The sequence below is a fragment of the Symphalangus syndactylus genome, chromosome 8, assembly GCF_028878055.3.
Source record: "Symphalangus syndactylus isolate Jambi chromosome 8, NHGRI_mSymSyn1-v2.1_pri, whole genome shotgun sequence".
In the NCBI taxonomy this organism is placed as follows: Eukaryota; Metazoa; Chordata; class Mammalia; order Primates; family Hylobatidae; genus Symphalangus; species Symphalangus syndactylus.
In genome coordinates, this window is record NC_072430.2 from 18,951,066 (window position 1) to 18,977,184 (window position 26,119).

The following is a 26,119-nucleotide window of genomic DNA, read 5'->3' on the forward strand; positions in this document are numbered from 1 at the left end:
GCTCTGTCTGAAAAGTAACATATCTCTGTTTCTCCAGGGTTGGTCCCTAGTGACTTATTTGGTTCATTTGGTTATATTATGTTTTCATGGATGGTTTTGATACTTGCGGAAGTTTGTCTGTATCTGGGCATTGAAGAGTTGGCTATTTATTGTAGTCTTTGCAGTCTGGGCTTGTTTGTACCCATCCTTCTTGGGAAGGCTTTTCACGTATTTAAAAGGACTTAGGCATTGTGATCTAAGCTGTATCTGCATTACTGATTATTGCGATCTGGCATCTCAAACCTAGTAACACGGTGGTTCTTGCAGACTCATAGAAGTACCACTTTGATGGTCTTGGATCGAGTTTCAATTTACTAATAAGGGCTTGTCCTGGACAAAGCCAGAGCAAGTGGGGATTTTCCTTGAATGTGTGATTCAGACCAAGTTACTTTAGGAGAACAAAGAAAAACGGAATAACTTACTGCTGTGTTTTGACCTTTGACAAGCCAGAAGATGTGTCAGATGTCTTTCATATACTGACTACTTTATGCTTCAAAACCACCCACTAAACAGAGATGCACAGGAAGGAGAGATAGAGGCACCTAAGTGGCTGTGACTTAAAACTCCTCTTCTCAACACTGCAAGAACTTAGGGTTTTGTTTTTAAGACTTAGAGATCCACTAATCAAGTACTTAAATGCAGGCAGTTTTTACACATAATTCTGCCTGCTCTATGCCTTTCTAGATGATCAAAATCCAGTCTATTTTAGTAGAAAATAAATGCAAACATAAGAGGACTCTTATTCTTCACGGGCAATCACTTTGTCTTCATTAGAGTATTCTGCTCACCGCTTCCAGTAATGCATGTATATATATTTATTTTTATTTTTCTTTACTGTTACGAGGAAGCAGTATAAACATTCTCACCCCCATTTCCTGCCTCATCTTCAATCAAAAGAGAAATGACCATGTCCTCAAGTCTCTGCATTCCAGCCCTGAAGACTTCACCTCGCTTCCCCTAATTTTTTGCTTATGTGGAAACCTCTTCTTCCTTTCCATCGACACTGACTTTAGGAAAAATGACATAAGCCACTTTTCACACTTATCATCATTATTGTCATTATTTACCTTAAAAATAATTGCTCAGGTCATTATACCAACTTGGAGTAGTATCACTGGGAAAAGACTCTCATTCACACCTTGGTGCAGCAAACCAAATGATACTAGCACAACTGAATTATATTGTACATGGTGCCCTCCAATGTGCATCATTTGAAATATTTCTCCTCAATTCCCAACCCGTCTCCCTCTGCTGCCCCAGTAGTTGTTACTATTGGAGGAATGATGAGGTGCAGGCCATGAGAAAAAACTTTGTCCTAGCTAACTGTGGTGAAAAACGGTCTTAATATTAAGGAGGAGTGGTTTCAATCACCCGTGAACAGGAAGGCTTCGTAGTCATTAGACCTTTTCTTCAAACATTCTTATCTTTCCTTTGTGGGCATATGAAGTCTCATAGTTTTCAATGAGTTTGAGCAGATGTTTTGGGTGCACTTCCAGGTAACAGGCTTCAGAGATTTTTCTCACCCTGGGGTGATGCCTGGCAATATTCCAAATAGTGGTGATTCAGTCTATCTGGACTGGTAGAACCACTACTATATGAAACAGTCTCTAGTGATATAAGATGGACATGTAGCAGGCACTGTAAACACATACTCATTGCTTTAATTCATGGAGCTGTGGGGGTTATTTGTTATTGCAGCATAACTTAGCTTTTCCAAGATCCTGGACAAAGCATTACAAAAGGAGGGAAGAGAGAAACTACCTGTATTCTAGATTGGGCTCCACCTGCTTGAGACTATTAAACCATGGGAAAACCAATGTATATAAACCCAGCATCTTTTTTTTTTTTGAGACGGAGTCTCACTCTGTCGCCCAGGCTGGAGTGCAGTGGCGCAATCTTGGCTCACTGCAAGCTCCGCTTCCCAGGTTCACGCCATTCTCCTGCCTCAGCCTCTCCGAGTAGCTGGGACTACAGGCGCCCGCCACTACACCCGGCTAATTTTTTTGTATTTTTAGTAGAGACGGGGTCTCACCGTGGTCTTGATCTCCTGACCTTGTGATCCGCCCGCCTCGGCCTCCCAAAGTGCTGGGATTACAAGCGTGAGCCACCACGCCCGGCCAAACCCAGCATCTTTATCACTAAGATGTATATAACAAGCTCTAATCCCCTGCGAACTTCAGGTAAGTAATAGACATTAAAAATCTTTTGGCCGGGCGCGGTGGCTCACGCTTGTAATCCCAGCACTTTGGGAGGCCGAGGCGGGCGGATCACAAGGTCAGGAGATCGAGACCACGGTGAAACCCCGTCTCTACTAAAAATACAAAAAAATTAGCCGGGCGTGGTGGCGGGCGCCTGTAGTCCCAGCTACTCGGAGAGGCTGAGACAGGAGAATGGCGTGAACCCGGGAGGCGGAGCTTGCAGTGAGCCGAGACTGCGCCACTGCACTCCAGCCTGGGTGACAGAGCGAGACTCCGTCTCCAAAAAAAAAAAAAAAAAAAAAAAAAAAAAAAAAAAAAAATCTTTTAAAAATATGCAAATTTTAAATGGCATTATGGTTAGACTCTCTTGGACCTTGGTAATCTAATAATTTTGTAAATACTCTTTTACTGTATATATTGGATTACCATCTCTCTCTTATTTATTTTCTTTCTAATTATAGAATGTTTCTGATGAAATAAAAATATAAATAATAACTCAGAAACACACGCTACATCAAAGTACTAATTGAAAGATTGCTTTTCAGCTTTTCTTAAAGATTGACAGTTATCAGAAGTCCTTATTATTGCCTTCCCTATCTCACAGAATAGTAACATTGAAATAATATTTTTAAAGTTTTAGTTCTTATCAAAATAGTCTATGTATGTAGTTTAATGAGTCAAATAGTGTGTTATCTCCCACCCTAATCCTGTTCTCTTCCAAATCCACCTTCTCAGAGCCAATCACTTGTATCTCATTTGTTTGTTTATTTCTTCATGTTTTTAAATGATATGCTCATGCTACTATTTTTGACTTTCCCTTTTTAATCTTTATTTATCTCTCCTTTCTATGGAAAAGGCCACACTAAAGGGTTGGGGATTTGTCTGTGAGTGACCGGGAGCCCCTGGCAGTAATTTGACTTATGCATTCAATAATATATTCCACAGAGGGACTGCTCTGGACCCAGATAGGGTTACAAACATAGCACGCCCAGATCAAGTACTCTGTCTCCAACAGGTAAGGTCCCAGCCCTGCCATATTGGTGGGAAGGCATCAGAGAGGGGAGATACCATAGATAAAAAATTCTGTCATCAAATAGCCACATGGCATGGATGTGCGAAGAAAGAAATGGGAAAGCTGTCTTTGGTGGATGCATAACTTCTCTACCCCTACTCTGTATAGCTCCTTTCTCCACCCTCTTTGTAAACAAATTGGAACTGGCCTCTGAGTCTGTAAGAGAGACATTGCTACCATGACAGTTACAGTTGATACAGTTATGCTATATGTCCAAGATTGGTCCAATCTCAAATCTCTTGATAAAGAGTCTATTATTTGTATTATTTTGTGTTTTTATATCCCTAATTGGCTTTATCTTGATGACAAAGAGGTAGAAGATCTACTGTCTGTGTTTGAGGCTTGTTAAGGGACCAAAGATGCTGCCAGTAGATGGAATCTGTTTTGTTGGAATCCCAATTTCATTTACAGCCCTCTTAGGCCCTTTTGGAGTAAAGCAGTTGTGTCCATGGGCTGGGGAACACTCTAGTCTAATATACCTTTGGAAATGGAAGGAAATGAGAAGTAACAAGAAGGTGAGGGAGAAAGTCAGAGAACAGAGACTGCTCTACATTTGACAAATACTTTCTTTCATGCTCCATATCATATTGATAACACATCTGTGAAGTAGATGTACCTAGTAAATAACCCACATGGTGCAGGTGGGAAAATGGTCAAAGACACTTTCCAGTAGGCATCTTGGAATAGTGCAAGGTGCATATCATTTGATCCAGCAATCCCACTACTGGGTATCTACCCAGAGGAAAAGAAGTCATTATTCTAAAAAGATACTTGCACACACATGTTTATAGCAGCACAGTTCGCAATCGCAAAATTTTGGAACCAACCCAAATGCCCATCAATCAATTAGTGGATAAAGAAACTCTGACATATACATATACATACATATATATATACACACATACGGTTGAATACTATTCAGCCATAAAAACGGAATGAATTAACGGCATTTGCAATGACCTGGGTGAGATTAGAGGCTATTATTCTAAGTTAAGTAACTCTGGAATAGAAAGCCAAACACTGTATGTTCTCACTGATATGTGGGAGCTAAGCTATGAGGATGCAAAAGCATAAGAATGATAACAATGGACTTTGGGGACTTGGGAGGAATAGTGGGAAAGGGGCAAGAGATAAAAGACAACAAATATGGTGCAGTGTATACTGCTTGGGTGATGGGTGCATCAGGTTCTCACAAATCTCCACTAAAGAACTTATTCGTATAACCAAATACCACCTATACCCCAATAACTTATGGAAAAAAGTAAAGTTTTTTCTTTAAAAGTTTACATCAGAGAGGAAAAACATTAGAAGAATGCTTAAGTAATGAGTGGCCCAGGTCACACTTAAGGGCCACCCAGAATTATTTCCCAGACATTCATTGCATGGGACAAATCAATGCTCACCAGCCTTGGTCACTTTTTTGTTTTTCTTCTAAGGACTGTTGCTGTTGCTTTTTTGGAAATAAAACAAAGACACTAGCCCCTCCCCCCACAAAAAAAAAAAAAAAAAAAAAAAGAAGAAGTTAAGCCAGCTCTCTCTAGATCCCAATTCTTCCAGCCACTAAGGACAATAAGTGTTAAACAAGCTTAGCACTGTATGAGCTTTAAGAATTATTGTGGCTAAGCTGATCTTATACCTTAGTTATTTGGGATCTTGGGCAAACTCCTAACCTTCCCTGAGCCTCAGTTTCTTTCAAGTATGAAACAGAAGCAATAATAGCTGCCTCAAGGTTTTGGGTAAGCATTGAAAGCAATGCTATTAAATATGCATTGTTTATGTGTGTCAGAATTGTTGAAGTACTTCGTGCATATTAACTCATGTATGACAAGCTCATGATGTGGGTTCTGCAATAACCACCATCTCGGTCTTACAGAGGGAGAGTAGCTTCCCTGCAAGGTTGAGTGATGTGCCCAAGCTCACTGTCTGTTTGGTGGAGAAACTGAGATTTAGCTCTAGACAGTGTGATGCAAGAGTCTAATCTCATAACCACTATGAGGTATTAAAGCATGTAACTAGGCTGCATAGGTCATAGATTCTCATTCAATGTTGGTGTCTTGGAGCAACATTGACTCAGCAGTTCAATAATGTCAACGAAACCCAGCAGTTCAATAATGTCAACTAAACCCCCAGAATTTCTCCTAATCCATTAACTACTCATGTTTCCTCCTAGCACAGTCTAGATTGCTTCAGGAATATTTTTGCTGGGACCATGAAATCCCTTACCCTTTGCCTTTCATACCTTAGTAAACTCAAATTCCAAATGAACTCTCTGACTCATTCATCTTCATTCGAGAAGCAAGTGCTGCTGAAAGAGATAACTGAGCAAGGCAGAATGCATTAATGTTCAGCCTCAAAGACAGGATCACTACTGCCGGAAGCCCTCCTGTCTTTTCTTGTTCCATCAAGGTCCCATTTTCAAAACAGATATTTTAAACCCTTAGCACTTCTCTCAAATCTCTGCAATCACTCCCACAACACATAGGAGATGACAACATTTTTTATTTCTTAGAGAAATTTGAAACAATAGGATGAGAAATCCCTCAACTTCTGAATATCACACCTTCAACTAACCTACATCCTCTTCTTCTGTCCCGGTAACTTCAAGGAGGCAGTCCCCTCTCTCATTTGAGGTTATCCCTAACCCTTTTTTCTAAGACAGACTTCCCTGCTTGGTCAGGAATCTTAAAATCTCAATTATTTCTTGTCTGTCTACAGCACATTTAATGAGATCTTTCACAATGATTTTAGATAACTTACTCATGATCTTCCCATTTTTAGAGAGAAAAAAATCATTGTTCTCAACCCCTCATTAATGAGCACCTTATCTTGAGCCTCCCTTTTTGCAGACAGCTCCTAGAAAAAGTCTCTTTTTTTTCCCCTATGGTTCCCAACATTTGCTTTTTCTCCTACTTATCTGCCTTCTGCTCACATCTGCCCTCTTGATGAGTTCTCGCTTGGGCCATTCTCTTAGTGATCTTCATGATCTTTCATGCTCATTCTCTTAATGATCTTCATTCTCTTCATGATCTTTCCCAAGCTTCCAGGACACAGGAACACTCCTCCATCTCTAAGTTTTTTCTTCTCAACCTATCCTCCATTACTGCCTTTTGAATGCTGGAGTTTCTTCATCTTGAACTCCACAGTTTTATTTTGAACTTCTTCCCTAGGCCAATTCATTCAGATCTGTGGCTTTTGTGGTCATTTCTAGGCTAATGACTCTCAACGGATAGACTGAGTTGAGCTTCTTCCTCTGAGTTGTAGACCCTTACTTGTAGATACCTACTCATTATCTCTACTTTGAATGCTGTGGGTTACATTAAATTTAAAATGTCAAAAGCCAAATTCTTTGTCTTCATCACTCCTCTGTCTGAATAAATGATATCACCATCAAAATCAGCATAACCCTGCCTCTTAGGAGCCAAGAAGACCTCTCCCAGAGACACATCCTTTTCATCAAGCCATGGTCAACACAAGGAAACTTTACCTTCTAAGGATCTCTCTACTCTTTTCACTTATACCAAGGTCCACCTGCACTCTCTTAGTTCAAGATGCCACCATCTCTCACCTAGATAAGTCAATGATATCTGAGGCTAGATTCCAAACCTAGCCCAGGCCCTTTTTAATCCAGCATTGTCCACACTGCAGCCCATGTGATCTTTCAAAACACAAATCTAGTTTTGTTTTTCCCAGGTCGAAACCTCTCACTAGCTTCCCATTTCCCTAGGGATAGTGACCAAAGTCCTCATTATGGTTCTCAAAACCAGCAAGTTCTAAAGCAGATACCTCTCCAACCTCACTTCACAGCGTGCCTGGTCCTTATAGTTTGCGCTCTGCCTACAGGACCTGTTCCACTTGTCTGTTAGCATGAAACAAAGAACCCCACACTTAGAAGAGCCACACAGCAACCATCTTATTTGATCAGAAATCCTATGGGTAAAAAATTTAGAAAAAAAAAGCCCGGTGGGAATGGTTGTCCTTGCCTCTACTCTGCTCTGGATGTCTGAGACCAGGTATTGGGTCTTACATGAGCTTGGACTGGAGGGTCCACCTACAAGATGGCATCTTTCTTCACAAGCCTGGAGTCTGAGCTGAAATGGCTAAAGACAGGCTCAGCTGGGACTGTTGACCAGGGCTGGGACCTCAAAGGGAGCAAGGAGCAGTCTTTCAGAAGTGAGTGTTCAATGAGAACCTGCCAGAAACTGTCTAGCCTTGCATGACTGAGCCTGGGAAGTTACAAAGCATTGCTCTGTCATAATCTGTTCACCGAGGCAGTCACAAAAGTCTACGTCATTTCAAAGGACATAAACTCCTCCCCTTGATGAAAGGAAAGGAGAGTCAAAGAATTCGGGAATCACCTTTTTCAAATGGTTTCATTCCCTTTTTCCATTCCTTAAAGGTACGATCCACTCTCCCACCAGGAGAGAGCTGTGTCCAGCTCTGCCCTTTCACTCCCACAACCTAATTAATCCTGTCCATCCTATTGACTCCAGTTCCTTCTTTTCTTCTGCAAGGAAGCTCTTCCTAAGACTCGGAGCTGCTCAGATCCCCTCTTTACAGAGGCTTCTTCCACCATGCACATCTTTGCCATTGACATGCACTCCCTGCCAGTGTCATTCTAATCTGAAGTTATCGATGATGCATCACCCTCCTTCATTAGGTAATGAACTCCCCAAAGGCAGAGATGTTAGTGGATGAATGAAGAAATGAAATGAGAAGGAGCTAGAAATGGAACACGCTATCTATGATGGTGCCTGCAGAGCTGTCTGCATCCCATTATGCCTCACTCTATGGAAAGGTAGACCATTCTAGTTTATGAGGCAGGAAAGGCAAGGCCTGTCTTCAGGGCACAATGTCGGGAGGTCCTCTCTTGCCCTATTTCCTAATCTTTCCAAATGAATGAACAAAAACACTTTATGGCCTCCCCTGGCAGCCTCTGGCCTTTTCACGTGGCAGAAAATGAAGGTATGGTTGCCAGGCTTTCCCGAGATGGTTTGAGTGTAAGCAGGAGGGCACAGGGTGCGAGGCAGTAATAAGAAACAAACCTGCAGTTACACCTGGATATTCCCCTCTTTCTAACCCTGGGGGCACCTGGATGCTTTCCAGAAGGACAGCACCTGGGTCCCCCACTGTCTGGACAGCTGCCATGTGCCTTTGCTTCCTCCTGAATGTCGGGCAGAACAGCCTGCGCTGGGAGAGGCACGCAGATCCCAATGCACGAGATGGGGTGTACGGAGGGTGGGTTCTTAAACAAGTCATCCCACCTTCCTGAAACCATGCAGTCACACTTTCCCTGCTTCTTGGTATGCTGATTTTCTTCTCCAAAGCAACTGTTCATCCTGAACACACACACACACACACACACACACACACACACACACACAAACACACACATGCACAGGTGACCCCCCAAATCCCTAAGTCCCAGTAGATGGGGTTAGATGATCCACTTAGTGAAAGATTCCAACAACAAAGAATGCTAACGTGAGAGGTAAGAAAACAAGATCATTTTTTCCTACTCTGGTTTAAGAATTTACCAGGTCCAAAAGCACAATATTGAAAGAAGGTGAGAAATGGGCTTGGCTCCATTTTGGGTACTTTTTTTTTTTTTGAATATAAGGTGTCACCTTTCTAACAATCAAGTCTTGTTTTGTATTTACTTTTAAAAAGCCCCCTTCTTGGGGGCTACCATTTAAATGACTACAATGCATAACCCTGAGCAACTCACTTCCTCCTTCTGTGTCTCATTTTCCACTCCTCTAAGCTAGGACAAGGATGGAGTAGTTTGCTTCTCAACCCCTTTATTCTAAGGCTGCACTTTTCAACACAGTTATCATAGCAGCCACATGTTGTTGTTGAACATTTGAAATGTGGCTAGTCTGAATTGAGATATGGATTGCAAGCATAAAAATATACACTAAATTTCAAGCATGCAGTATGAAAAATAATGTAAAACATCTCATAAATAATTTTTATTAGCCCAGTGTGGTGGTGCACACCTGTAGTCCTAGCTACTCAGGAGGCTGAGGCAGGAGGATTGCTTGAGCTTGGAGATTAAGACTGCGGTGAGCCATGATCACATCACTGCACTCCAGTCTGGGTAAGAGAGCAAAACTCTGCCTCGAAATAATTATAATTATAATAGTGATTATTTATTTTTAACTTTATTTCATATGCAATTATAATATTTGTGATATATTGTGATACATCAAATTTCTGTCTCAAATTAATTTCACCTGTATGTTTTTATTTTTTGTAATGTACCTACTAGAAAATGTACAATTATATATGTGGCTTGCATCATATTTACCTGGGCAGCTCTGTTCTAAAGAATAGATTTCCTGACTTATTAATGATCACCATTCTAACTGGCATGAGATGGTATCTCATTGTGGTTTTGATTTGTATTTCTCTAATGACCTGTGATGATGAGTTTTTTTTTTTTCATATGTTTGTTGGCTGCATAAATGTCTTCTTTTGAAAAGTGTCTGTTCATATCCTTCATCCACTTTTTGATGGGGTTGTTTTTTTCTTATAAATTTGTTTAAGTTCCTTGTAGATTCTGGATATTAGCCCTTTGTCAGATGGATAGATTGCAAAAATTTTCTCCCATTCTAAGTTGCCTGTTCACTCTGATGGTAGTTTCTTTTGCTGGGCAGAAGATCTTTAGTTTAATTAGATCCCATTTGTCAATTTTGGTTTTTGTTGCAATTGCTTTTGGTGTTTTAGTCATGAAGTCTTTGCCCATGCCTATGTCCTGAATGGTATTGCCTAGGTTTTCTTCTGGGGTTTTTATGGTTTTAGGTCTTACATTTAAATTTTTAATCAATCTTGAGTTAATTTTTGTATAAGGTGTAAGGAAGGGGTCCAGTTTCTGTTTTCTGCATGTGGCTAGCCAGTTTTCCCAACACCATTTATTAGATAGGGAATCCTTTCCCCATTGCTTGTTTTTTTCAGGTTTGTCAAAGATCAGTTGGTTGTAAATGTGTGATTTCATTTCTGAGGACTCTGTTCTGTTCCATTGGTCTATATATCTGTTTTGGTACCAGTGTCATGCTGTTTTGGTTACTGTAGCCTTGTAGTATATTTTGAAGTCAGGTAGTCTGATGCCTCCAGCTGTGTTCTTTTTGCATAGGACTGTCTTGGCTATACAGGCTCTTTTGTTCCATATGAAACTTAGTTGTTTTTTTGTTTTTTTTTTCTAATTCTGTGAAAAAAGTCAATGGCAGCTTGATGGGAATATCATTGAATCTACAAATTACTTGGGGCAGTATGGCCATTTTCACAATACTGATTTTTCCTATCCATGAGCACGGAATATTTTTCCATTTGTTTGTGTCCTCTCTTATTTCCTCGAGCAGTGGTTTGTAGTTCTCCTGGAAGAGGTCCTTCACATCCCCTGTAAGTTGTATTCCTAGGTATTTTATTCTCTTTGTAGCAATTGTGAACAGATTCTGGAAAGGATGTAGAAATACAGGAACACTTTTACACTGTTGGTGGGAGTGTAAATTAGTTTAACCATTCTGGAAGACAGTGTGGTGATTCCTCAAGGATCTAGAACTAGAAATACCATTTGGCTCAGCAATCCTATTATGAGTATATACCCAAAGGTCTACAGATCATTCTACTATAAAGACACATGTACATATATGTTTATTGCAGCACTATTCACAATAGCAAAGACTTGGAACCAACCCAAATGCGCATCCATGATAGACTGGAAAAAGAAAATGGGGCACGTATGCACCATGGAATACTATACAGCCATACAAAAAGAATGAGTTCATGTCCTTTGCAGGGACATGGATGGAGCTAGAAACCATAATTCCCAGCAAACTAACACAGGAACAGAGAACCAAACACAACATATTCTCACTCATAAGTGGGAGTTGAACAATGAGAACATATTGGCACAGGGAGGGGAACATCACACACTGGGGCCTGTTGGGGAGTGGAGGGCAAGGGGAAGGATAGCATTAGGAGAAATACCTAATGTAGATGACGGGTTGATGGGTGCAGCAAACCAACGTGGCACAGGTATACCTAGGTAACAAACCTGCATATTCTGCACATATATCCCAGAACCTAAAGTATAATTTTAAAAAAAAGATTATATCAAGTAAATTAATAAAAAGCAACTGGATAATATAAATAGACATTTATCTTAAGAAAAAATAATTTTCTTGCAATTTTTAGATGAAGTTCCATATAGATTAATAGCCCCTCAATGACTTAGGAAATCTAGCTCTGTTGTACATAGCTGTTAAAATAAACATCACAGTCATCAGTGATAAAATACAATAATAATGATTCTTCCAATTTAGACTATTCTGCAAATGTCTCTCAGACAATGATCCACGTTCTAGAGTTATATATTACTGTCACTACATTCCAACAATGCTCAGAGAGGACAAACGGCTAGACCGCGGTCACACAGATGAAAAGTGACAGAGGCAGGTTTACAAGGTCTTCTTTCAGATCCAGGTTTCATGCCATTTAAAACCTCTACCCAAAGGAAGTTTGATTGAGGTAGGTGCTCATAATGTATTTTACTAGAGTGCAGCTTCAGGTAATCTAATTTTAAAATTATTATAAAATTATAAATCTGCTCTGCTTTTCCTGAGAATAGAGGTGACCTGCTAGTATTTTGGAATGAATTAAATGTCTCTCTCCTTAAAGTATACTTTTTGTGGTGAAGGGTTAACAACAAACCAAATACTTCTTATATTCACAATCTCTTTGTATCCCCTTCCCCCACCCAGGGATTTAATGCTAGACTCTCATTTTAGAAATATGGTCTCTATCCCTTTAAATAATAATAATAAAAAACTTTCTCTTGTTCCCTGAACTTCATCTACAGCCTCCGAGGAACTGGAGATTTGTCTATGATCAGTGCATATTCCGCTCTGTGTAAGAATCACAAATGTTGATAGAAATAGCCATGGGGTGTGCAAAGAACCCATTTCGTATGTCAGAAGAGTTGGGCCTCCGTTAGATGAAATGTCAAGGGAAGGCAGATATCTCAATCGGAAATGACCTTAAGAAAGCCCCGACCTCACCAAAGATGACCTTTTTGCAGCAAGAAACATTAAAATTACAACCATATTCGTTTCAGTTTCAAAAACAATATGTATTTCTCTTCCACACTCTCCTGACTTGGCAACCTACATATCTTAAATAAAGATATACTGGGGTCCTATTTCTACTTGCCAGAGCCGAGTTGATTTATTTCTGTCTGAACACACCCACGGAATGAAGCTGCTCTTTTTAATTCCTCAAGGGGCTCATTGGAGGTTCATTTTATTGCTATGCTGAATGTTTTACTACTATATCTGTATTTAATATTTCCAGCGTGGCCTCATTTTTGGAATTTTTTTCCCCAAAATCCCACAGGCACCCTTGTATTAACTAAAATATATGTCTTATCAATGTGTTAATCAAACTAAAAATTCTGAGGCTGTTTAAATGCAGCTATGGAGAAATGTCCATATCTGATAACATTTGGGTCTTCAAGTGGCAAGGTACAAAGTGACAGATCAGGGGCAGAAATTTGTTTTCATAGCAGTGACAGAATGATTCTGGTCAAACTCTACATTGAGAAACAGGCTTTACAAGGTACCTACTTTACTCTAGCTTATTGTTTTTGTTGTTTGTTTATTTTTAATCTACCTGCTTTGCAATGCCTCGTCTTAGAAATCCATTTTCTTGATCAGCACTAATTCCGTGGAACATGGAAAGCCCTTTTCCTCAACATCTAACTTATGAAGTAAAACAAATATTTCAAATATTTGTTTGACTTTGGAGCTCTCCAGGCTTTGTGTGTGTGTTTTTCAAGGTTACATGATGCAAACCCTTCCAGTCTCCCACACAAGTGGGAAATTAGAATTAGAACCCTTTCCAAAACAGGGCACCAATGAGAGCTGCAAACTGTTTACCAGGGCTAAGACATGGCCAAATGCAGATGCCAGCGGCGCATGGTGAGGTGTGTTGGAAAAGCGCTGTTGCTACTTTTGATCTGGCTTACACTGGTCAATTCACTCCAATCCTCACCTTCACGTGAGAAGAATCGCACCTATGTTATGCATCTGCTGTGAAAACAGTGAAATCGTGTGAGAGAAACTGCTGGGATAATGCAGATGTTCACATTTTCTCAAATTTTCTTTCCCAAATATTTATCTGCCTGAAATACCTTTTAAAAATGTCTTTAGAACATTCTGTTGGTCATAATTTTCTCAGTTTTGAGCTATTAGAAAATATCTTTTGCTCAAAGCAATTTACAGGTTCAGTGCTATCCCTATCAAAATACCATCATCATTTTTCACATAATTAGAAAAGTCCATTCTGAAATTCATATGCAAACAAAAAAGAGCCCAAATAGCCACAGTAATTCTAAGGAAAAAGAACAAAGCCAGAGGCATCATGCTACCTGACTTCAAACCATACTACACAGCCACAGTAACCAAAACAATGTGGCACTATGGAACAGGTTAGAGAACCCAGAAATAAAACCACACACCTACAGCCATCTGATCTTCCACAAAGTTGACAGTAATAAGCAAGGGGGAAAGAACTCCTATTTGATAAGTGGTACTGCTGTAACTGGCTGGCCATATGCAGAAGATTTAAACTGAACCACTTCCTTAAACCATATAAAAAAATCAACTCAAGATGGATTAAATAATTAAATATAAAAGATAAAACTATAAAAACTCTTAATGAAAATCTAGGAAATGCCATTCTGGATATAGGCCTTGCAAAGATTTCACAACAAAGATTCCAAAAGCAATTGCAACAAAAACAAAAATTCACAAGTAGGACCTAATAAAATGAAAGAGCTTTTGCACAGAAAAATAAACTATCAACAGAATAAAAAGACAGCCTAAAGAATGGGAAGAAACATGTGCAAACTATGCATCTGACAAAGTCTAGTATCCAGAATCCATCCGGAACTTAAATCAACAAGCAAAAAACAAAACAACCCCATTCAATATGGGCAAAGGACATGAACAGACACTTCTCAAAACAAGACATACACACCATGTCAACAGGTATAAGAAAAAGTGCTCAACGTCACTAATCATTATAGAAATGAAAATCAAAACCACAAGGAGATACCATCTCACATAAGTCAGAATGGGTATTATTAAAAAACAAAAAAAGTAACAGATGTTGGTGAGGTTGAGGAGAAAAAGGAATGCTTATATACTGCTGGTTGGAATGTAAATTAGCTCAGCCACTGTGGAAAGCAGTTTGGAGATTTCTCAAATAACTTAAAACATAACTACTATTTGACCCAGCAGTCCCATTACTAAGTATATACCCAAAGGAATATAAAGCATTCTACCATAAAGACACATTCACATGTAGGCTTATTGCAGCACTTTTCTTAATAGCAATGACATGGAATCAACCTAGATGCACATCAGTGGTGGACTCGATAAAGAAAATGTGGTACTCATATATACACCATGGAATACTGTACAACCATAAAAAAGAACAAAATCATGTGCTTTGCAGCAACATGGAGGCAGCTGGAGGCCATTATTCTAAGCAAATTTATGCAGGAACAGAAAACCAAATACTGCATGTTCATACTTATAAGTAGGAGCTAAACATTGAGTGTACATGGACACAAAGAGGGAAACAATAGACAATGGAGCCTACTGGAGGGTGGAGGGTGGGAGGAGGAAGAGGACAGAAAAACTACCTATTGGGTACTATGGTTACTACCTGGGTGACAAAATCATTTGTACACCAAAGCCGAGTGACACACAATTTATCCATGTAACAAACCTGCACGTGTACCCCCTGAACTTAAAATAAATGTTGGAAAAAAAAAGAAAATATTTTTATATATTTCTTTTTAATGATAGTTCTATTGAGTATCAAGTTCTTGCTTGAAATTTACCACCTCCCAAAACTTAGAAAATGTTACTCCACTGTCTTCTTTTTTCCATTATTTCTTTTGAGAAGTCTAGTGTTAGCTTGGTAATCTTTTCACTCTGGCTACTTTTAAAATCTTATTTGAAGTTCTTTAGTTTTACAACAGTTCATTGAAGGGTGAAGTTACTTGTTTGCTTTCTTTAATACTGCTTGATGTCCATTGCAATTTCTATATTTTTCTACATTCTGTATTTCTACATTTTATCAACTTTTTATATTTTCTGTTTGCTTGCCTTTTTTTCAAATATGCTGAGCATTTCTTCTGATTTGCCTCCTTGATCACTAATTTTCAGTTCGTTTCTCAGTTAACATTTATGTATTTACTAGGTTTTGAATTTCAATAATTTTATTTCTAGAAAGACTATGTAGCTCTCTTCTCTAATCTGCTGTGCTATGTTTGATAAACTGTTTCTAATTTTTTTATTTCATCTTTTATTTCTTGAGATATTTCACATTACTTATTTTACATCAAATCTATAACTCTGTGTGTGTGTGAAAATACACTTATGCATAGGGACTACATGTGCCATATGATCTGAGAAAGGAATTTCATTTGCTTTTGCTGAGGGCCAGAGAACTCTGCAGACCTGGTACTATTTTTGGCTCTTTGTAAGGTTGCTGATGTTACAGGTAGGTCTGAGGTCAAGCTCCTCCCTCTTACCAGGGTCTTGGGCTTGGCTTCCTTAACATAGACTTGCCCATTGCTCAAGTTCCTTGTTCCAGTCTCAGCTCAGTCATGCTTGTCTCTTTGTTTTTATTTCTTAGAGATTGCCCTTATATTCTATCAATCCCATAAAAGCATTAAAATTATGTTTGCATTGTAATTTTCTAATCATCTCAAGAGCTAGTATATCTTAGCCAAGACGTCCTTCTGGTCTCCTTGCCTGCCGTGCTACAGAAGCCCACTTGCTGGAGTTATGTTTAGAGAAATATTTTCATCTCTATCATTTAGTGTCCCCTGGACTTCCATGTAATGAAAATAAAAATAGTAATAATAACAGCAACTGTATACTGAGAATTGACAAAGTCTCAGAGACCATGGTCACCATTTAACAAAAAGCATCTGTAGCCCTCTCAACATGGTGAAGAAACTGCATTTCTGAGAATAAAAGTGAATAGTATTTATTTGTTACACAACTAGTTGATGATGAAAAAATATTTAAAAATAGCTGTTGAGGAAGCTGGGATAGAAAGAGGTTTGGCATAATATTCTATACATTTGAGACTATGCTATGAAATATCTCAGTTTTTGAAATATAAAATTACATGAACTCTTCATAAAAGTACTTTAGAAATATAGCTAGAAAATAAATTTATTTACCCCAAGAGAGTGACCTGATCACTCTTTTCCAGCAATGAATATTTTATGACTGATCATGTCTTCACTTCACCTGGGACAGCAGCAAGCTCTGCAACATATTGGAAGGTCAAATTAGTCAGATATGGCTGCTATTACATTATTTGTATTCCTCCTTTAGTCTTAACATTCAGTTCTACGTATATTGCATTGTACTATTGCATTATTTTGCATTGCAACCATTTTATAAATAAATTAATTAATTAAAAATATTGAGCATCCTAGGTACGTGACTGCCTTATGTAGAAATGGTCTATATTACTCAGATTTTGTTTTCAGAGCACATTTAAGACTCTAGCAGGTCAAATGTTCACATCATGCAATATTTTGGTTTTCTTTTTGGAGGGAACATCTCCTTCTAGTTCTTCTAGTATACCAGGTGATGACAACAACAACAACAACAACAACAAAATAATAGCAGCACATGCTATTTTGATAACCTTAGAAATTTTGCAAAAGGTTTTTCTTCAGTTTGTTTTCTATGCATAACAGCTCTTCCTGGATTTGTTGGGTTCTGCACATGGTGGAGAGGAGAAAACAGGTAACGTGAGGCTTTCAGGTTTGCCCGTACCACAGGAATAATAAATGTCTTTATTGTAAAGAATTGGCTCATGTGAATATGGAGGCTGAGAAGTCCCACAGTCTGCTGTCTGCAAGCTGGAGACCAAAAAAAGCTGACGGTGTAGTCCTGAGAACCAGAGAGCTGATGGTTTAAGTCCCAGTCAAGGGCAGGAGCAAGTCGATGTCCCAGCTCAAGCAGTCAGGCAGAGAGAGCTAGTTCCCCCTTCTTTTGCCTTTTTGTTCTATTTGGGCCTCCAACAGATTGAACTATGCCCACCCACACTGCAAAGGGCAATCTGCTTAACGGAGTCTATTGATTCAAATGCTAATCTCATAATAATGTTGAATCTGGGTACCGTGTGGTCCAGTCAAGTTGACATATAAAATTATCACAGCTACCAAGTGGGAGAGCCAGGAAGGACAACCTCACCAGTCTGGAATTCTTCTTTCTCCCTTTCGCTTCCTCTACAGAGAAAATGAATACTGATCACTTCCTCTTTTCTAACTTTCCAGGAGGAAATGCCCTCTCATTTGTTTTACCCCTTGAGATTGCACTCTACACTTTTATCTCATTAAGAAAAAATCATCTATTGCTCTTCCCCTTGAAATTCATTATTTTGTAGCTGTCTTTCTATTTGGTCCTGGGGACTCTGAGTGCCAGTGCGAGGGTCTATGTAACGACCTGAGGGACCTCAGCATACATCGGGTTCTCCCTCATTTCCTAAGGTAAACAGTTCTCACAAGAACCTCTTCATTGGCCTCCAAGGGATCTGCTTATCCTCCATTAATATGACCCTCCAGCCTTTGGAAGAGCCCTCTTTCTTCCTACTAGATTTGAGCTGGGGAGACCGAGACTCAGCAACAGCCACCACGTGGAGTCAGAGAATCTAGAGATGGGGTTGTGTTTGAAAAACCTGGAAACTGTTTATTAGGGCTGACTGGAAGCCCAAGCACAGAATTCCATTTCCTGAGCTGTCGTACAAATATTCAAAGCTACTTCATGAACAAATGAACAAAGCAAAAAACCTGGGTACCTGGGTGCAGGGAAAGGGTGAGATACAATGTCAGAGAAGGGCTGACTGCTGGGCAGCCAGGACACTGAATTGAGTGGGCAGGCAGCATGGTGGGCTTGGAGATCAGTGAGTTAAGAGTGCGTCCCTCCAGAATTGCAAAATCTCTCCTTCATACACATGCTGTGTGACCTTCACTAAGCACTTAACCTCTCTGAGCACCAAATTTCTCATCTCTAAAATGAGGAGGATGATACTTATGGAGGCATTTTAAGAAGTAAATAACATAATATGCATCGTGTTTGTTACACAGTAGGCTATCATTCTATGAACATAGATTAATTCTTTTGAAACTTCCTATATATCGGTTCCCTATCGCCACTGTAACAAATTACCACAAGCTTAGATGCTTAAAACAAAACAATTTTTTATTTTAAAATTGTGAAGGTCAAAAGTCCAAAATGGGTCTTAACTGAGCTGCAAGCAGAGTGCTGGTGGGGCTGTATTCCTTCTGGAAGCTCCAGGGGAGAGAAAATCTGTTTCCTTGCCCTTTCCAGCTACCAGGGCCTGCCCACATTTCTTGACACATGTCCTATTTCTCCATATTGGAAGCCAGTAGTGTGACATCATCAAATCTTTTTCTGTTTTCATCTTCACATCTCCTTCTCCAACTCTGATCCTGCTACCATCCCCCTTGTAATAACATCGGGCCCACGCAGGTAATCCAGGATCATCTCCCCAACTCAAGATCCAGAACTCAATCACATCTGCAAAGACTGTCTTCCCACATGAAGTAGCGTGGGTACAATTTTCAGGTATAATAATGTGGACATCTTTGGGGGGTCATTATTCTGCTGATCACACATTGTAAGGATCACATGATCCCAGATACACATTTGGAGCCGTGTCTAGAGACAGGGTTCACCTGGAACCCACTGCAGACAGAGGTTTTGGGTGAGTGGTGATTCTGTCTTTATACTTTGTGAGCAATCCACTCCATCTCTTCCATAGTTGAAAAAACTGTGACCAGGGAGGCAAAATGTGTTGTCCAAGGGTACAGAGAATGAGTCTGAGGTGATCCCTTCATATTTAACTTAAACAGAAAACTTTTTTACTCTCCATTCATAAGCAAAGGTTACTTATGGCTCCTGCATTAAATTCTCCTTATCTTTTTTTCAGGGCCTTAAGATTCAATTGCCCATTATCCTATGACTGTGCTTATTTAGGTTTAGTCTTAACACTTGCCATTTTCTGAAATTACCTGCTTTTAATTTGTTTGTTTTCCAAATTGACTGCATTCTTTCAAACATTGCCTAGTTCAACAAGTAAGTATTGGATGGATGGAGGGATGGATAGATAGATGGAGGGATAGACGGAGGGATAGATGGGTACTGTGTGTTAAACATAGGCTAAGCATTTCATATGCTTTATATGATGTTATCCTCATGCCTCTGCAAGGTAAATACTATTGTTATCACCACATTAACATGAGACACAGAGACATCTAGAAGATTACAGGATGTGACCAAGCTCACAAGCAAGTGGCAGAGTTGGGACTAGAATACAGGCAGTGCACTCCTGAGCTATGAAGAACTTCACCCTGCAAAGTGCTGGGCAAACCCCTCATTCAGAGCCAACATTTTACAGGGCACTGTGGTTACTTTCCGGGAGGGAGTAATCTCAAGACTCTCACGACTATGTCTGCTCTGTGTTCTTCACAGGCTTTTAATTTCAGTCTAATTCAAGTCAGCAGCACAGGGCAGCTCCTGGGAAATTGGTTTACACATGTGGATGAGCCCAGTAGCCCAGAGCTAACCCACTCACCATCCCTGACCACAGAGCAGATAAGGAAGCAAGGTTTGTCGGGGTAAGTGTGAGGAAGTCATAGTCCGTGGGCCATTCATAGCTGGAGCTGAGTCTGAAACTGACACGCAGGAAAAAGGGAAGAGAAAATACCCTGGATATGAATTCACTGTCAACTCTAACACATATTAAAAAATATCCTAGCCAAGCGGGGTGGTGAATGCCTGTAGTAGATCCTGCTGCTTGGGAGGCTGAGGTGGGAGGATCACCTGAGCCCAGGAGTTCGAGGTTGCAGTGCACTATGATTGCACTTATGAATAGCTACTGCACTGCAGTCTGGGCAGCATAGCAAGATCCCATCTCAAAAAAAAAAAAAAATCCCTGTACATGGGCTCTACATTTACACTTAAAAGTAGTTGTTATACTTACTCATCATCTCATTGAATCACCCTAAGAAAATTTATATAAATTTATATAATAGAAGTTACTCCATTTGGCAGAAAAGAAAACAGGCTCAGGAAAACAGGGTAACATGCCTGTATCTGTACAGCTGGTAGGTGTTGTTATGATTTGAACCCAAGTACCTGCTTCCTCCATGTCCTGAGCTGAATGGTGGCCCCCAAAAAAGATATGCTGGTGTCCTAATCCCTAAAACGTGTCTGCAAATATTACCATATGGCAAGAGTTGTGATTAGGTTAAGTACTTTCAGAGAAGGAGTTTATCCTGGATTATCTGGGTGGCCCATCAATGCAGTCCTATGTGTCCTTATCACAAAGCAGCAGAGGGAGTTTTGAGACAGGAGAGGAGGCAGAAAGTAAAATGATGTGGTCACAAGCCATGGAACATCTGGAGCTACTAGAAGCCGGAAGAGGAAAGAGAGGATTTGTTTCTAGAACCTTCAGGTGGGCAACCATGTTGACAGTTTGATTTTGGATTTTAACCTCTAGAACCATGAGAGAATGAACTTCTGTAGTTTTTAGTGACCCAGCAAAGCTAACTTTGCTTTGTCACAGAAGCCAAAGGAAACATTAGGTTAGTGCAAAAGTAAATGCTGTTTTTCCATTAAAAGTAATGACAAAGAGCAATCAATTTAGCATCCTCCTAGTAATACATCCCACCATATCAAGTTTCCTCTGGCTTTCGTCAATCTGATAGATTAGAACAAAGCTGGCTTTTTCAATCAAGAATGATATTTTAACAAGAAGGTTTTAAAGATGCATATTTATCGTGCCTTAAAAACATAGTTTTGAACATTTTTAATAATCCATATATAAGTAAATGTGTATTTACAAGATACAGGCTTTTTATTCATTCATTTCAAAGTGAATTGCCAGTAACAGGTCCTTTCTGATAGTGTGTGAGCAGAATATGTTCTTCAAGACAAAAAAAAATGATTTTTTTTTTTTTTTTTTTTTTTTGAGATGGAGTCTCGCTCTGTCACCCAGGCTGGAGTGCAGTGGCGCAATCTTGGCTCACTGCAAGCTCTGCCTCCTGGGTTCACGCCTTTCTCCTGCCTCAGCCTCCTGAGTAGCTGGGACTACAGGTGCCCACCACCACGCCCGGCTAATTTTTTGTATTTTTAGTAGAGACAGGGTTTCACCATATTAGCCAGGATGGTCTCCATCTCCTGATCTCGTGATCCGCCCGCCTCAGCCTCCCAAAGTGCTGGGATTACAGATGTGAGCCACCGTGCCTGGCCAAAAAATGATTTTTTAAAGATATCTTCAAAGCTATTTAAGAAGACAGCTGCTCATCACATAGGACTGAAGCACACAAAAAAGGCTTGAGTTCCAGTCTGGCAGCACTTGGCCTGCTCTGTCTGCCCAGAATTTAGTGATCATCAAACCTGAAATGGTGAAGGATCACAGGAAGGGTGGTGGATTCTGGAAGGATATCCAGCACCTGCAGACATAGTGGTTAGAGCTCCCTTAAAGTCCTGTGCAGGAGAAATACATAAAACTCAAAGCCAGCCTGCAGCGTCCTTTATGCTATCAAATTGAATCAGTGGAGAGAGATGATCGAATTCACCACAGAGCTGAAGTGGAAGGAACAAAATTAATGATTCACCCTGAATAAATAAAACCTAAATGGCTTTGGGAGGCTTGGTCCAGATGGAACTTTGAAATGCTCTTCAAACATTCGCGGAGTGCTAGAAGATCCTAGGAACCTAAAGACAATGAGGGTGGCAGTGATGTGAAGATGACAATGGTAATGCCAACAGAGTGATGATAATAACAATAGCATCGATGGTGGTCCTGATTGTCAGGAGGATGAGGATAGTAGTGATGGTGTGCAGGTGACAAAGCTGATGATGATGGCGGTGGTAATCATGAGTGCAGTGACTATTAATCCAGGCCCTTTCCATTCTACAATTCTATTCTTTGGGATGACAAAGTTGTATTAGGTCCTTGGTTCAATTGAAACAAGCATATTTCGAATTATGCCCAATTCTCAAACTGATTATTTTATCCAATAGATATTTTGCAAGAGAGGGTAATATTCAAAGTGCTGTCCTCAGCCCTGAAGCCCTGAAGAGCACATTTTAATGAGAGTCTCAAGGAGTTCAGAGTTGCTAAAGACAGAATGTTTGTGTTGCCCCAAAATTCGTATGTTGAAATCTTAATTTTTAGTGTGATGATTTTAGGAGGGGGTCTTTCGGTAAGTGATTAGATGGGTAATTAGATTACCATCTTCACAAAAGAGACATGCCCCTTGTGCCATGTGAGGACACAGAGAGAAGACAGCTGATTATAAACCAAGAAGGAAGCCCTCAGCAGACACTGGATCTCATGGCACCTTGATCCTGGATTTTCTAGCCTCCAGAACAGTGAGAAATAAGCTTTGGTTGTTTGTACATCATCCAGTCGACAGTATTCTGCTTTAGCAGCCCAAGAAAACTATGGAACAGTCTAGGCAAGGAGACGCAAGAGTAGCATGAAATTTTAAGAGGCTTAGGAAACACTGCAGTGGTCTGGTGAAGAAACACAGGTCAGTAGAGAAGTGTGAAGGGGCATTTAACTTTCTAACTGGAGAGAGTCACCCTTGCCATGAAGAGCAGGTGAGACATGGAATGGCGAAAGAGCATGCCCCAGCATGCCCCAGTGGGCAGCAGAGAAGGAATGAGATGGGTGTGTGTGGTGTGTGTGTGTATGTATTTATGCATATGTGGGCATTTTGTATGGCACGTGTTTGAATGAGTGTACATTTATATGTGTAGGGTGTCCGTATATGTGTTGTATGTGTGAATTTGTGGTGTGTGTATGTGGTATGTGCAGTTATGCATGTGTGGCTTGTGTGTATATGTATGCTGTGTGTATATGAGAGTGTGTGTGTGCACACATGTGTGTGATTTGGGGATGGTAGAGTGAGAACTGAAAACCTTAAAGGTGTGTTTTATGTGTAGTGAGATGAACAAGTTTGAGTTTTCCTGCACTTGAATAATAATTAGAATTATCAATGTATTTGTTTAAATAAACAATGAATGGAGTAGTAAATGATTAGGGAGTAGTTAAGAGTTTGTGACTTTTTACAACATGCCAGGCCTGTGTTGAGCCTGGTACATAGCTAATCTCACATCACCATCAGAACCTCCTCATGAGGCTGATACTCTAATATTCATATCCCCTTTTGACAGATGAGAAAAGGGAGGCACAGGGAGTTGAACAGTTCGCTGAAGGTCCCAGAGTGGCCCATCCAGATTTAATTCCAGGCATGAAGCTGAAAGCTCCAGTGCTCTTGACCACCAGGCCTTACTGCAGGACGACCCATGGGCAAGCACCTTAAGGGGTCTGGGCTGCCTGGCTGCATTCCTGAGCGTTTGAAGGGTCTCGGCTGTGTGGGGGCATGGGTGTGAATGACCACAGAGCCTTGGCCCAAACTGATGCTTGGATGAACAAACACATCGGCATTAAATTGTGCCTGCCTCTGTCACAGAAGAAAAAGTCACTTTGGTCTTTTTCTTCTTTTTGTTGGTTTTTTTTCTCAGGCACGTGTATTAATATTTTGCTATCCTCTGACATTTAGAAATATTCATTTTGTAAATACGGTCTGGGCTCAGGGGTACATGGTGATACTCAGGGGCCTAGGAGAGGGGCGGCTCTGGAGGGGACAGATGGAAGCAGAAAGCTGGGGCTAGTCTTCTTACCTGTACAACCTCATGCTCCTCTTTGCATCTCTGAGCCATGCTTCCTGCTTTGTAAAGTGCTTAATTCACAAAGATTAGGACCATATCTAAACCAAAGTACCTGGTTATTTCCACATCATAATAAGTGTTTGCTAATTAATAGTTGTTATTATTACTATAAAAATGTCTACTTAATGATGTTTTTTTATTGCTTTGTTTGCTCTTTATCTCAAATGGACTTTCCCTCCTCTTGGAGCATCCAAACATTCTTTGGGCCTTTTGACATAAATGCTTTTGCTGCTGGCCCTTCCCTGTCCTGATAAACAGCCACTGCTGCGGAGCTGCTGCTGATTCTGCAAACCAGGCTCCTGCATTCTGGCTGAGCTGACGTCCCGGCTTGGTCACTTTCCTAATTCCCAAGTCCTTCTAAAATCATTCCCAGCTTTGACGTCAGCCCTGCAGTTAGGAACCTCCCTGATCTCTCATTAAATGAGCACCTGTTAGAGGTCACAGCCCATGGCAGACAGGTGTCATTTATTTGTTCGAAAGATGAGGAAAAGGAAGCTCAGGAACAGTTAAGTGGTTTGCACAAAGCCACACAGCTAGAGGCAGAACTGTAACTTCTGCTTCAAGAGAAAGAGGATAAATCCTCAACAGCTTCTGCCCAGTGAGCTCATTTGAGGACATCAGGGACTTAGGCAGATGGGTCTGCCAACGCACATGCCTTCTGGGGCACGTGTTTCCTGGACTCTGCCCATCTGGGTCTTACTGCTAAAGAAGCCGCTCCCTGACCTGCCCTTCAGCCTTTCCTGCCATACCTGCCATTGCATGATGTGCGTTTTCCCGTATGTCTGGCTTGTGCCCTCTCCCCTCTCTGGTCTTTGCTTTTAAATGTTGCCACTCTGAGGAGTCTCCCTGACCACCCTGTTTGAAATGTACCCTTCAATCCCCCATCCTGGCATTTCCTATCTGCCTACCTTGCTTTATTTTCCTTCACAGGACTATTCCCATCAAAAATGTTATATATTGCACTTTTCGTATTTTATTTATATTAGCTTATTTGATTTATTACTAGAAATATGTAAGAGGGCATTCACTCCCACATCCTCATCACCTACAGCTGCAGTTCTAAAATAATATTCCTTGAATGAAAATCCTGCAGGCAAGTATTCTTGCCAAACTAGGCTGGGCAATTCCGATGATTTCGGGAAGTAACAACCTGATTAACCCTGATCTATAGGATACTGACCTGACTGAATTATTGTTATAGCAGTTACCCTTGATTGCATGTCAATTACCTACAACCACATATACTAGAATATCTTTTTTTGTTGTTGTAGTACCAGAAGCACTATAAAGTATTGCCCCCTTCAGAGGGGACAAATATCTTGCTCAGCACCATCATGTGAAACAATAGCAAAGTCTGGATTATCTCCTGGGCCAAACTGGCTCCAAAGTTGGTCTTTAGCCCATTGCAAGAGGAAGTTTCAGATTTATTGAAAGTCAGAATCTGATGTGGCCCTTTAATAGATAGAGATTCTCAGGGCCGAACAGTAAGGTTTCTGATTCCAGGGGTCCAGGGAATCACATTTTTCGATGCTCTCCTACGTGTTTCTGATGTGTTTGGCCCATAGACCTGGGTTTGAGAAACCCCACGCTTTCATCTGCTGCTCTCCATTGAAATAGCTAGAGTGAATTTGATTGGAGTTTCCTTAGTAGCCGTACGTAGCTGATATTCTATGTGTGCGTGAGAAAGGAGGGTGAGGAAGGGGGCAAAGTAAACAGGAGAAGGAATAATTGATTGAGGGATTTTATTATTTTATCCCCCCACCCCCAGATATTTATAGCTCAAATAATGCCGCAAAGAGACCCGTTGACTCCAAACTCATAAAATGCCTACTTGGGAGTCAGACTGTAATTTACTTTTCTAAAGATGCCTCAATTATATCCAAGGAAAAGCCTGGTTACATTTTTAAAACTCAGGAGCAGCAGCTTTTAAATTTATTCAGACTAAT

The 26,119-nt window shown here is 40.4% G+C and overlaps 1 pseudogene; it reads left to right on the plus strand.

Annotated features, from left to right (window-relative positions):
* Positions 1-1,905: 1,905 nt before the first annotated feature.
* LOC129488708 (uncharacterized) lies at positions 1,906-23,764 on the plus strand (annotated as a pseudogene).
* The last annotated feature ends 2,355 nt before the right edge of the window (positions 23,765-26,119 follow it).